The following is a 13,308-nucleotide window of genomic DNA, read 5'->3' on the forward strand; positions in this document are numbered from 1 at the left end:
TTCTATCCCTCCTCCATTTCCCCGAAGGAACTCGGGGCAGCTAACAGAGGGCAAAGCCTGAGAACAATAAACAAAATAAATAGATAAAACAGCATATTCAAATAAGGAAACACAATAAAATCAGTCAGTCATTGATACAGTACATATACAATAACTGTAAAAACCAATTAAAACATAAAATGATTAGATAAAAGTTTTCCTTCTGTGAAAATTTTATATTTATTTTAGGACCATTATCAGAGATACTTTTCCCATTCCAGTTTTTCCCATAGCCACAAGAATTCATCTAGATCAAGTGCAGTAAACAGGAATAACACTGTACAGAGGTAAAGACACACACATGCAATCATGTTATCTATGCATGGCATCATAACGTCTTTGCTTTAGGGCTAACCTACCATTAAGCAGAATACAACAACCACCTCAAGCAACAGAAATGAATCATAAGGGCCAAACATATCATAAGACAATTCTAGAGATTGCACGTATACCTCAAAGAATACACAACCAACTGAAACTTCATTTTGGCAATAGTGTAATATCTTCACAGGATCCTGACTGATAATTAGAAAGCATAAGGAATTTGTACAATTTTTGAGACAGTACATTAGTTTCATGGGACCAGGACAGGTTTCTATTCTTACCACAAGAACCTGCCATCTCAAATAGGTTGCATGTGTAGACTTTGCATGCTTTTTGCGAGTTGCTCCATATCACAAGGAACTCAGTATCTACCTTTTGCATTATAATTGTTTCCATTTTTCATAGGTGGGGCAGCCGAGGTCAAGAGTGTGGACATTCCAGTATAGAGAAGGTAAATGATGGGGTTGAATTTGAGCCTATAAGTCAATAGTCCAAGTTCAGCACTCTGTGGACCATTAATAGCTTTAGGCAAAGAAAGCAGTAACACATGGAAAGTTATTGTACCTAAAGCACCTACATTAACTAGGTGTGCTGGATATAAATCAGATAACTGCCATGCCGCATAGGGATTACAATAGAAAAGAGCAGATACACACAAGAAAGGCAATGAAATGGAAAACAGAGGATCAGAGAAGAACCAGAGCTAAGTCTCATATACACCTTATTGGGAATAGACCAATCTTCCTTCATTTGAGTTCTTAGTGATGTGTAGATGAGCAGGAAGTATGTAAACCTTTTCAAATGTTGTTTTTGTGGCAAGAACAAATATTTTTTCTTTCTCTGTTGTGAGAATGTCCGAGAAATCTACACAGTTTGAGGATTATTTGCAGTTTAGAGTTTATTCTGTGAAAAATGAATGTGTGGGTTTTGTGTGTGCAGAAAACAGTCTTTTCTACACAGAAATGTGGTTTTCTGCATAGGGAAATACTTTATGTGCAACCCAATACTTTAGAACACATCCACATTTTCAGACAGAATAAATCCCAAACTACAAAAATACTCAACAATCACAGTTTTCCCATTGGGAATACAAATATTCTTTCTTCCTCAAACATGGTCTAGGAGCCAGTGACTCAGGCCAAATCGTTCTATACCTAGTCTGTCCAATGTTCTCCTTTGGGTCATTTTCCTTTGACAAAGAATGTGCTCTTTGGTTATCACTTGTGGAGAGATACTATGATGCTTTCAATAGATAAAATCTAGAAAGGGATAGATTTAAAAAGAACAGTGTTAGGAAGGACAAAGGGATCATTATTTATACAAGTATGAATTTGGTCTTGATCAATTTAAATAATCAACAATAGAAGATTCGAAGCCTTCAGTTTACATATATATTCTGAGAATCCTTGTTTAAAAAATCCAGCAACACTGGTCTATTTGGACTATAATTTTAAAGAAAAATATGGCAAACATAAACACACTTAACATTAATGTTCCGTGTAAGAATAATAGCAGATTAATTACTTTTGGACAGCAAAAGGGCAGATGAAATCTCAGTTCACCTTCCTGATATAGTTTTGACATTTGCCCTTGAATAAAGAGATTTTTTCCCCTAAAGCGATATATGGTGTGAGAGAATACATTTCATTTTACTAATTTTTGCCTATTTTTTAAGGCTTTTTCTAATGCCGTTGAGGGTTTTAAGTTACAGAAGGATAGATTTCAATTTAACGTTAGAAAAGACTTCTCACCAATGAGAGTGGTTTGGCAATGGAACCAATTGCCTAGAAAGGTGAAGGGGGTCTCCTTTTCTCCTTCAAAAAGTCTGGATAACTACCTGCTGAAGATGCTCTCACTGATGTTCCTGCACTGATCTGGATGTTGGAGTTGGTGGTCCACAAGGCCCCTTCCAACTCTAGGATTTTATTTATTTTATTAATTTTGATGCATTGTTTCACTTTTTTCAGTGATTTACTATAACCACAAATACGCAATGGACAGTTTAAAAATACTCTTCATTTTTTTTACAAGGAACAATGTATGCACACCACCAGTCTGGACAGGAACCAACACATATGGAGTCAGGTGGGTTTTTAAACCTTTTACCCAAGCTGCTTCTTATTTCAAAATTCACTCTTTCCATTTGGGAGATAAAAAGAGAAACTCATCTGAGCCTCCTTTTCAGCTGCCATGTCTTAGGGATGCAGACTTGGAATAAGATTTGCAGGGAATTGAGAAACTAATTGAGAAGCTGCAAGTTGCTTCTGATGTGAGACAATTGGCCATCTGCAAGGACGTTGTTTAAGGGACGCCTGGATGTTTGATGTTTTACCATCTTGTGGGAGGCTTCTCCCATGTCCCCGCATAGGGAGCTAGAGCTGACAGACGGGAGCCTGCTTGTATATAATGCATCCCGTGTAATTTTTTTTTTCTCAGATGTGAATGTGAGTACTGTTGGAGTTTAACCCCACATTGCTCAAGTAGTTAGAAGTAGTTAGTTAGCTCTAAAATAGGCTGAGGGAAATTCCTTCCCCCATCTCGTGAATGACAGTTTGAATGTATCTATTTCTTCTCTTCTCTGTTTCTGCTCTCATTCTGATTAGTTGTGTATAATGGATACTTTTCTATTGCAAGCTTTTACTTCTGACTTCTACTTTTCATTTGAGTGAATTCTGTATGCATTGAGATATCTCTCTGCTTGTGTGTGTCAGAGAGCTGTAGTGTCTTGGAGTTTTTTCCCTCTCTTTGAAACCCTAGAAGAGATGGAGTTATAAAGTAGCTAGGAACTAGTTATTTACTATTAAGAATTGCAGTTATTTTTATTGTAAATAAACCTTTTGTAGTCTTAAAGATAGAACTCTGAGTGTTTGCCTCCTAAGCTCTAAATTCTTTACAGTTGGTTCTCAACCTGTGGGTCCCCAGGTGTTTTGGTCTACAACTCCCAGAAATCCCAGCCAGTTTACCAGCTGTTATGATTTCTGGAAAGGCCAAAACATCTGGGGACCCACAGATTGAGAACCACTGCTTTACAGCCACTTGGCACTTCACACTCTGCTTGCTGTGAGCTGAATGCTCAACCATAAGTATCTTGATTGCTTATTTTTGGATGCTCTGCTGTATATTTTGGGTAGTTTTCCCTGACAAGACAGAAATCCTAACAAGTAAAACTCATCTTTCAGCAGGACCAGAAGTACATGAGACTTATTCCAATGTTGTCTAAGAATAGCAGAATTCTTAATTTGGTAGATGTAATAACAAACAATCCACGAAGGATCTAACTTGAAACTTTGTCTATGTCACTATGTTGGTCTCAGACAAATCAAGGACATTTCAACATATGTGGCTGAAATCTCACTGCAGAAAGAATGGGCTACCAAGACCTATAAGGTTGTTTTTGGGGTTTTTTTTGTTTTTTTTTTGTTTGTTTTTTACAAAAAATCATTAAAATGTGGTTCTAGCTAATGCTGAAAATTGAAAGCCAATTATAAGTGAATGACTAATTGCAATTTTTAAAAATGCTTGCTTTTCCTTGTACTGCTTTCCATCCCTCCTCCCAAAATATCACACAGAGGGTTTCATATTTCCCTGAAAAAGAAAACTGCCAAATAGCTGATGGTTGCCAGTCTTTTAAAAATACGACTTATGCTTCCCAAAGCTTTGATTACTAAAATGCAAAGCAATAATTAGATAGAGGTAATCTACATCAATACTATAAAATTGCAAAGAACAATATCCCAGGTAATTGGTCTTGACCAATGTAAATAATGTCCGTCCCTTTTATTTACCTTTAGTTTCCTCCCATAAAGAGCCTACTGGGCTGGAGGAAGTAAGAGCCTAGCAAAAAACTGAATCCCCATCTATCAGTATTAATCTCACACTTTACTGAGGCGCCATCCATTTATCTTGCCGACACAAATTAGAAATTCAAGAGTTTTAACAAATGAGCCTGCAAATGTAAACTTATTAGGCCATATATTTTTACTACACACTGTGCAGTGCCCTCCACAAAGCTGTCCCTTCAGAGAGTGTTTTTCTATTTTGTGTTATTGATGGCAGCTAACTAATCACATTTTTAATGTTGTCTTTGGGGAGGGCTGTTTGAGTGCATGGGCAAACTAAACTACCCAGAATAAATCTACCTTATTAAATGGTTGAAATTATGTGTCTTTTACGATAAAGAAACTCTCGAGCATTGTTACATTTGCTAACCTGCTTCTTCTCCCCCCAGAAATCAAAGAGACTTGGATTAATTAAAATAATACATCAAAACTGGGGATTGTACCAAATGTGTCTGGGTATGAGGGAACAGACAAGAAAAATTGGTTAATTGGTCTCTTTATCCCTATTCACATGCCATCTCCATTGAAACAGGATAGCCTTTAAAGAAAGTCTTAAAGCTAAGCAAACTGAATCCAAAAAGGAGCCAAAGCACAGAGGTTTTGGATCCTACAATAGATTGACCTATTTTTGTGTTAACTAATGCCTGATTATTTCTCTTAATTACTGTAACCAAGGACTAAATCAAGGGTTAGAACTGTGTGAGCCGAACTCCTAGCCTGCTTCATCATGCAGTATTATGGTGATGGCTGCTGGGAGCTGAAATCCCAACAATATCTTCAGGGTTTCCCAATTACCATACCTGGCAAAAATCAAACTTCTAGGCCCATATAGAGCTGACCCACTGAATGGACCCACCATCGAATTATCCAGATGGATGTAACTAAATTAGATTGAGCCTTAAAGATTAGACAAAAAATGCCAGTTTAACCTTAAAACCACATGTTGGAGCACTTGTTCAAATGTATAGTTAGATCACAGCTTTGAAATTGATTTAATAGGTTTATTTATTTCTCCAAGATATTTTCCAGTTACACCAAACTATAATCCTCATTATTCTCAACCATGGGCATACTACCTGGGGATGATAGGGTTGCAGTCTATCATATTTGAAAAATGCCAATTGGAGAAGGCTTGGGTCAATCATAACCCTTCAGCATCCCTTGATTTAAATCAATTTTCCCATGATCTATTCATTTCTCTACTCCTTCTTTCACCTCTTACTTTCCTTTGATCAACCATACGTGGAGGAAGAAATCAGCTTTTATGACACTGCTGAAGGCATGGCACCAGGTTGGCAAAAACAATGGGAAAGGGGACCATCTATTTAATACATACATATTCTTTTCAGTTTGGGCGCTCAAGAACCAAGGTAGCATATTACCCTATTGAATTTTAAGTTATTTTCTTGTCATTTTGTTATAAATATACTATGTACAATATGTACTAGTGATCTGCTAATGATTTGCATTTCTGAATGAGTTCTAGAGGAACCATCCGGCTGTCTAAGCAGCCTGACCAATGACATCTGTTTTGTATGATCTCATTATTCTTAACGTTGAACAAATGCTGTAATTATTCTAGGAGCTTTTATGACTTTGTGGAAGAGCTTGTTAAATCATTTTAACCAATGATCTGTAGAAACGCTAATTACCATTTTATGACTCCCTTCCCAGCAGCAAATACAAACATGAACAAAATTGAAATTTTCATCATTATAGATCAATGTGATGTTTTTTCAAAAACATTGGTCAAGAAAAACAGGACTAAGGTAGTCAAATGTAAGCACTTGAGCTTAAAGTGGTTTATCTCAAATTCTTAACAGGGAGATCCGAAGGGGGAATTTCACAAAAGGTACCTTAATGGATTACTCTTCTCAGAATTCCCAGTGGCCAAAACGTTGAAGCTCTGGCATTCCACCAGGCTACTATCACCCAGAAATCCCACCCCACAAAAATGTATTTATTTTGTGTCAAAAGCATTGCATAAATAAGTATAAACCTGATAAAATAGAGGGAGCACAAGCAACTCAATAATTTTAGAACAAAACGGGCAACAGTAACTGCATTTGTCCATAGCTTTAAACAATTCTTCCTCTGTGCAGGAGGCAGGATATTGTGGACAAGCATACAGATGCGGAATTGTTTGTTCTGCTCCACAGTCACACATGGTGGAGGATTCTTCTAGGTAGTGCCATTTTGCCAGGTTGTCTTTTGATCTGCCCACTCCACCTTTGAGTCTGTTCAGGGACTTCCAAGTAGCCCATAACTGGTTTGCCCCTGGGGGCAGATTCTCGTGGGGGGGGGGGGCAACCACTTAAGATTTTCTGGTTTTGCTGCCCAGAGGAATACTCTTGCTGTTGCTGGAGGAACATTTAGAGGAGTGGTGGTTCTCATGAAGCTATTCCTTGATTTGAATCTACTGGGAGGAGGCTGATAGCCATGCAGTGGATGGCTTTCAGTGTTCAACCTTATTTCTGTCCCAGTTAGCAGCAACTTCCCATTGCACATCAGGAAAAGCAATGCCAGCTAGCGTATAGTTATCAACAGGTGTAGGTCTGAGACATCCTGTGATTATTCTGAATGTTGCATTCCGTGCTATATTCACCTGCTTTACATGGACAGACTTGTGCCAAACAGGGCAGACATACTCAGCAGTTGAGTAAGACAAGGCCAGTTATTATACTCCCAACTCAAGAACAGGAAATATAATGTTGGTGGACAGGAAAAGAGATTTAAAGATGGGCTCAAAGCCAACCTTAAAAACTGTGACATAGACACTGACAACTGGGAAGCCCTGGCCCTTGAGCACTCTCATTGGAGGTCAGCTGTTACCAACAGTGCTGCGTAAGAGGCACGAATGGAGGGCTTAAAGGAGAAATGTGCCAAGAAGAAGGCATGCCAAGCCAACCTCGACAGAGACCTCCTTCCATCTGGAAACCGGTGTCTTCAGTGCGGAAGAACATGCGGGTCAAGAATAGGTCTCCACAGCCAGCTACGTACCCACCGACAAGCCACTACACTTGGAGGACCATCATCCTCGAGCTACAAGGATGATCCTCGAGCTACAAGAACCATCATCCTCGAGCTTTTTGTTAGCCCCAAAGAAGGACTGTCTCTATTGACCCTACCCAACTCTCCAAAGGGAGAACCCACCCATGTGCAAAGTGGGGACCTTGTGTTTTAAACTACTTCAGAGTCCCAAACCACTTTAATTCAGCCTTGTACACACAGTCTCATGTATTCTGTCTCTCACTAGCTATCTCAAACCCAAAGCCCTTCCTCCTCTAATGGAGGCCAGAAGTGTGTATATTTTGGCTTTATGATCCTAGGGCAATTGGTAATTTCAGCTACATTTGCTTTTTCACATGTTGGAGTGGTGGACAGAAGCAACTTCTCTACAGCTGTTCTTTAAGTGGTGATAGGATAAGCTCATGGGGTCATGAATAATTTTCCTGGGAGATGGGGTCTTCATTTCTCATTGACCCATGCTGCCATGGATGATAGTACATTTTGCTTCAGGCACCCAACCATCTTGGGCTGGCCCTACAATGATCTAAAGTCAAAAAGAAAAAAATCTTATTGTTTCTCATTCACATCTGATCTCTTGGGATAAGCTTCTACAAAAAGTGTTACAGTAAGAAATTATAACTAGGGGTTGTGTAAGGAAGAGGGTAAGGATGCCCTGCCCCTAAATTCCCCAAGTTAGCAGAAATCCAACTTCTTGCGGGGGAATAGATTTCCAACAAGAGATGCATGTCTGTCACAAATCAAAGCACACAGGAGTAGATGCTTGCTAGTTTCAATAGACAGAGAGAGAGCAAGCACTGGGGAAAGAGGTTATTTGCCCAGGTAGGCAAGGGAAAATGAGAAAAATCCCTGCACAATACACAGAGGTACTAATGGAAGCAGTAGAGAGGACTGCTGTTAATCAAATGTCAATAGATGTCTAATAGGAGGATAAGAAGAAGCTGTACATTTGAGACCATGGGGAACTGCACAAAACAGTTTCCCACTAATATTTGTTCAAAAATTAAATGGATCGTTAGACTTTGCACATATTTTATGTCAGCTTTGTCCAAACATTCCATGAAGCAATTTCCAAACCTGGGCAAGAAAAAAAGAATACTAGAGAATTCTCTATAAGTGCATTCAGATCATGATTATTTACAATCTCAGGAAGCATTAAAATGAAGTGAAAAACTAATGTAAACTGTCTAAATTATCTTATTATTGTACTTGTGAGGCAATATACTTAAGTGTTAAAATTTCAGATCAGTCATTAACTTAGTACCGCTGGAGTGTTATTTGATTTCTACAATTAATTGTACTGTTAACAATAGTGAAAATTACAATATTCTCACATCAAAATCAAACTAAGTCCTGAAAAAAATAAATAGGAGATATCAAACAAGGTCTGCCCAAATAGAAGCTGTTCAATATCATAGAGTACAGTACGCTTTGGTAGGGTTTGGTTCCAGGACACTTTCACAAACATACAGACACATGTTGATACCAAAATTTGTGGCTGCTCAAGTCCCATTATATACAATGGTGTAGTAAAACAGTGTCACTTTAAAAAATGGTTTGATTTTTGGGAGAAATATATATATATATATTTGCAAGTTGTGGATGGTGGAATCCATGAAAGTAGAATCCATGGATACAGAGGGCTGTTTGTATAAAGAAAAACAGTTGATGCCTATCCACATACAATTCCTTATAACCTGCTCTTTTAACAAAAATCACATACAGAAACATTGGATTTCTCTTCCTTTCCACATTATGAAATCACATGGATTAGTTATATATGTTTTTAGTTTAAATTTGCATGAAGTTTCATTGAAAGAGTTTAATCATTGTGGATTCTGAAACAATCGACCACAGACCAATACTATTTTAAACAGTACTAAACTGAATGTATTGTATGTCATCCAAAGATCCTCAGATATAAGGATATAAATATTTAAATACAGTAAACATAAATTTTAAAGAAATATATTTTTCAGTATGAATTTTAAGTCAACTGTTAAAATAACGACACATTCGAAATCAGGTGAGGTATTCACACACCTAGATCACACTTCTATAGCTGCTTTTGATAAGTTGCTGTTAGGTTTTTGCCAACTTTTATATATTTATAAAACATTAGATCAGTTCAAAGTACTGCAAGAGCTTTTATTCACAATAGAACCCTCTAATTAAGGGGAGATCCATTTACATGGGATACATGTAATATTAGAAAGCCACAAACAGGAACAATTCATGTAACCTGGGGCCTCACATACAGATGCCTATATTATGCATTTGTTACTTCTAGCACTGTAGAGGGATGCAAAATGGAACAGGTAGGGCTAGTTTAAACATGAAATTTTCTTTAAGATTCAGGTGTCTGTACATGTGGCCACATCCTAACATCATCATCTAAGAAGCGATAGTGTGGTTGTGTTCTGAAGAACCAGTTGAAAAAGTTCTTCACCTCCTATTTTTAATGCACTCATAAATAGCATTCCTGGAACCTTCTGAGGAACACAGTCTCAGATGGACGGAGGATCCTCCATCTTTCTTTGAGTCAAGAAAAAGGTTGCACAACTATTTCTTGTCATATGTGATACACCGACTGGTGAAATCCTCAGAAATTTAAGGTATTTTGAAGGGAGTTTGCTTACTGGTTTGCAATGGAGAATTAGAATGAAGAACTGGTGGAATAGAGAAAGCAGTCTTTGGCTAATTCCCTCATGTCACCCCAACCACTCAAATGTGGCTGGATGGGTCTTTGTCTTTTTCCAAGGTTTTTTAAAATTCGATTTTAATCACCTGCATGGGATAGGAATACAGTAAAACTGATAAAGCCAGTAAGACAAATAAGCAAAAGGTTAGAAATTAATTCCCTCACCTAAAATGCTATTAAAAAAAAGAACAAGATATTTTTGAGACAACCAGAAATATTAAAATGTTTTATATCTATATGGAAATAAAATTTCTCAGAATATTAATCTATAATTCCAGGCTGTTTGTTTAAATATGCACTGAATGTAATTAGTAACTTTAGTGATACATTCTGGCACTTTCATCAAGGGCACATAGAATGAGAGGGAGGAAATAGCAATCACACCCAGCTCACAAATGGAAAAAAATCAATTTAGGGGGAAGTGACTGCAGTTGTCTTACCAGGTTTTTAATTATGTGTTTGTTTGCCAAGGCGGCCTAATTTAGTCAAGTAGATGAGGCAACATTAAAAGCTGGTAGGAGAGGTAAGTAATCCCCAGGGTGGGCAGCTTGTGCAGACAGTTTAAAAAGGTACCCGTACAGTCACATGAAGCCGTGGAGAATTTGAGAAGGGGGTCTGCATGATAAACAGCGAAAAGGCAGCAAATCAAATTTTTCACAATTAGTTGAACAACAACTGTGACAGGTTCAGCGCTTAACGTTTTCATTTGTGTGCTCAAATTTGGTTATCTGTCCTCTTTTATGCAAATGTGATGTGACAGGAGAAGCTGAGAGCACTCAAGCAGGCCGATCACTCACAACAGGAGCCGGAGCCACACAGCTGAGAGGCCTGGATTAAATGGACTGAGAGCTGATAGAGAAGTGACAAGGAGGAGCGGAGCAAATCTCAAGAAATGATTTAAAACTTCCCCGGGATGAGGCGAGGAACCCACGGTTATAACCTTTAACGCCACTCCCCGATATCCCTAAGCAGAAAGACACAACTCAAATGTATACCAATTCTTTGTATACTTCATTAATCCTGATGCGTTTGTCCTCAATTAGGAAGTGCAAAACATGCATGATGAAAATTCTAATAATTGGGTTATGCATCCCCTTAAGTTTCACTTTTGTTTTACTCTGTTATTGTATAGGCATTTTATTGGATACTGTCGTGTGCCGTTTTTGTATTTAATGTTGTTTTACTGTAATTGTTTGGGTTTGGCCCCATGATAGACACCCCGAGTCCCTTCGGGGAAATGGAGACGGGATACAAAAATAAAGTTATTATTATTTTGTGGAAGAATGCTTGGGGAGAGAAAGAGGAAATAGTGTGAACAAAGAAAAAAGGTGCTATCTCAAGTGTTATTACACTACATGTATAAAGCAATTCACATTATACTTAATATATTTTTCCATGTATACTTTCAGTAATAGAAATGGTTCAAGCAATAAAAACAATTGGTCAATAAATGTTATGACACATCAGAGAAAGCAATGATTATTGTGCCTGATTAAAGTGGAAAGTGCAACCCGATTCTAAAACTCTGTTCCAAAACTGTGCATTGGATTTTGTTAAATACTGTAATGAAAGAAAAGTTCTCAAAAAAAAATAAGGTGTAGATAGCATGACAGAAGATTAAGTGGATAAACTTTTTATAGTGGATTTCATCCATCTGTTGGCAACAAATACCTATTTGTAAATGTAAATCAAAGGGGAAGTTGTAGCTGGGTCATCTCCATCTTGATCAGATAGTGAATATAGTCATGCCACATTAGATAGGTAAGAGGTTGCCTACACAGATGCCAAAAAAATGTACTCTCTTCTTCCAGTGCTGTAGAAATGCATGATGTACAACCAATTTCACAGTGGAAATGCTTCTTTTGGGTGTTAATGGCATTTTTGGGAAACCCACTTTTTGTCTTAAGTTTTAGGAAAAACTATTTTTTACACCTGTCAGGGTCTGGGTGGAATTGGACAGATTGGTGAATCCAGCAAGTTTGTTGTGTATCACCATTTGTGTGTGTGTGTGTGTGTGTTCCATTCAGTGCAGATTAACAAAGGCTAGCAGGGGTTCTGAAATGGAGGCAGCCCTTTCAAAAACAACAGATATAGTATATATATATGGATGAGAGGTGATCAATGATCATGGCAGGAAGAGTCCCAAAGTGGTTTAAGTTGTGTCAGCATTTCTCTACTTCAATGTGACTGTGTGAGCAGGTGAATGTGACTGTTATCAAATGCATAACTGAGCTAATAAATTCACATACCCACTTTCTACCTCCCATATTTATTCACCTTCCCATTTAAATTAGAAGAATGGTTGATGGCTGATGAGGGGGATGCGGATGCATATACCACCTCTGTCTTTCCCATCCAATCACCTTCCCACCCAAATGAGCAGCTGAGTGTGGGATGTGCCCTCAGTCCATCTTTCTCTGCCTGATCTCACCTCCTCCCCAATCAGGAGGGTGTGCACATTTTCTGGCCCTCTCACTCTCTCAGGTGGAGATCTGCATACATATATTACTGATGTTTTCAAAAAATGTTGACACAAGGTAAACTCCTTTCCCGCCATGAATGTTGGCCATCTGCTATTTCCTAAGGTCGGAGCAATATTTTGGGTCAATTTACGTCCGTGCATAAGTGACCCAGAATTTTGAGGTCAATTTTGTGGCACATTATTTTCGATTTATAGAAAAGTATATATAGTAGATACTTCAACATATTTTCCTAGGATTTACATGCCACCTTTGGAGGCTCCCACTTCTCTAGGAATAAATCCCATTGAACTCAAGGAAACCTATGAGTAGGTACGTAGAAATCTGTACTGTTATTTCAACTGCTCCACCATCTGTGAGAAGATCTTCACTACTTCACTACTACTACAGTTTGGGAAAACGTGGTTCTAAAAGTTACATTCAGAGATTAGACATAATAGAGCACCAAGTCTGAATAGATTACAAAAGGGACAAATAAACCCTTGAAAATCATTAATCTACTGCCAGAAAAAACCAAGCCTAAAGACGGCCTATCTAGTCCTTATCCAAGTACATACATACTCTCAAAGATGATTATCTTCAGGTCTTCATAAGATCAAGTTCGAATGAACATTAAAATTTAGAAAAAATTTAGCTGCTGGGGAGAAAAAATAAACTGCTAATACATAAATCATTTTATACGAATTGAGAAAAGTATTCCACAAAACAATTCTACAGATCATGAATGAATAATCTTGGTTCCAGTAGTTTTTGGAAACTCAATGCTACCAGCTAAGAAGAATCTGAAGATGGAAGGAAAAACCTACTTGGTTTTTAGAGAAGACTGCACAAAACCTGAACAGAGTGAACAACCCTGAGAAAATTCTGACATAACAAAAAGTTACAGACAGCACCAAAG

At 37.9% G+C, this 13,308-nt stretch overlaps 1 long non-coding RNA gene across 1 annotated transcript; it reads left to right on the forward strand.

The window, feature by feature from the left end:
* Positions 1-11,402, forward strand: LOC134297579 (uncharacterized). Its single transcript, XR_010004376.1, has 3 exons — positions 1-814; positions 2,395-2,448; positions 10,691-11,402. It is a non-coding gene; the product is annotated as an uncharacterized LOC134297579 (long non-coding RNA).
* The last annotated feature ends 1,906 nt before the right edge of the window (positions 11,403-13,308 follow it).

This window comes from Anolis carolinensis, chromosome 3, assembly GCF_035594765.1.
Source record: "Anolis carolinensis isolate JA03-04 chromosome 3, rAnoCar3.1.pri, whole genome shotgun sequence".
Lineage (NCBI taxonomy): Eukaryota > Metazoa > Chordata > Lepidosauria > Squamata > Dactyloidae > Anolis > Anolis carolinensis.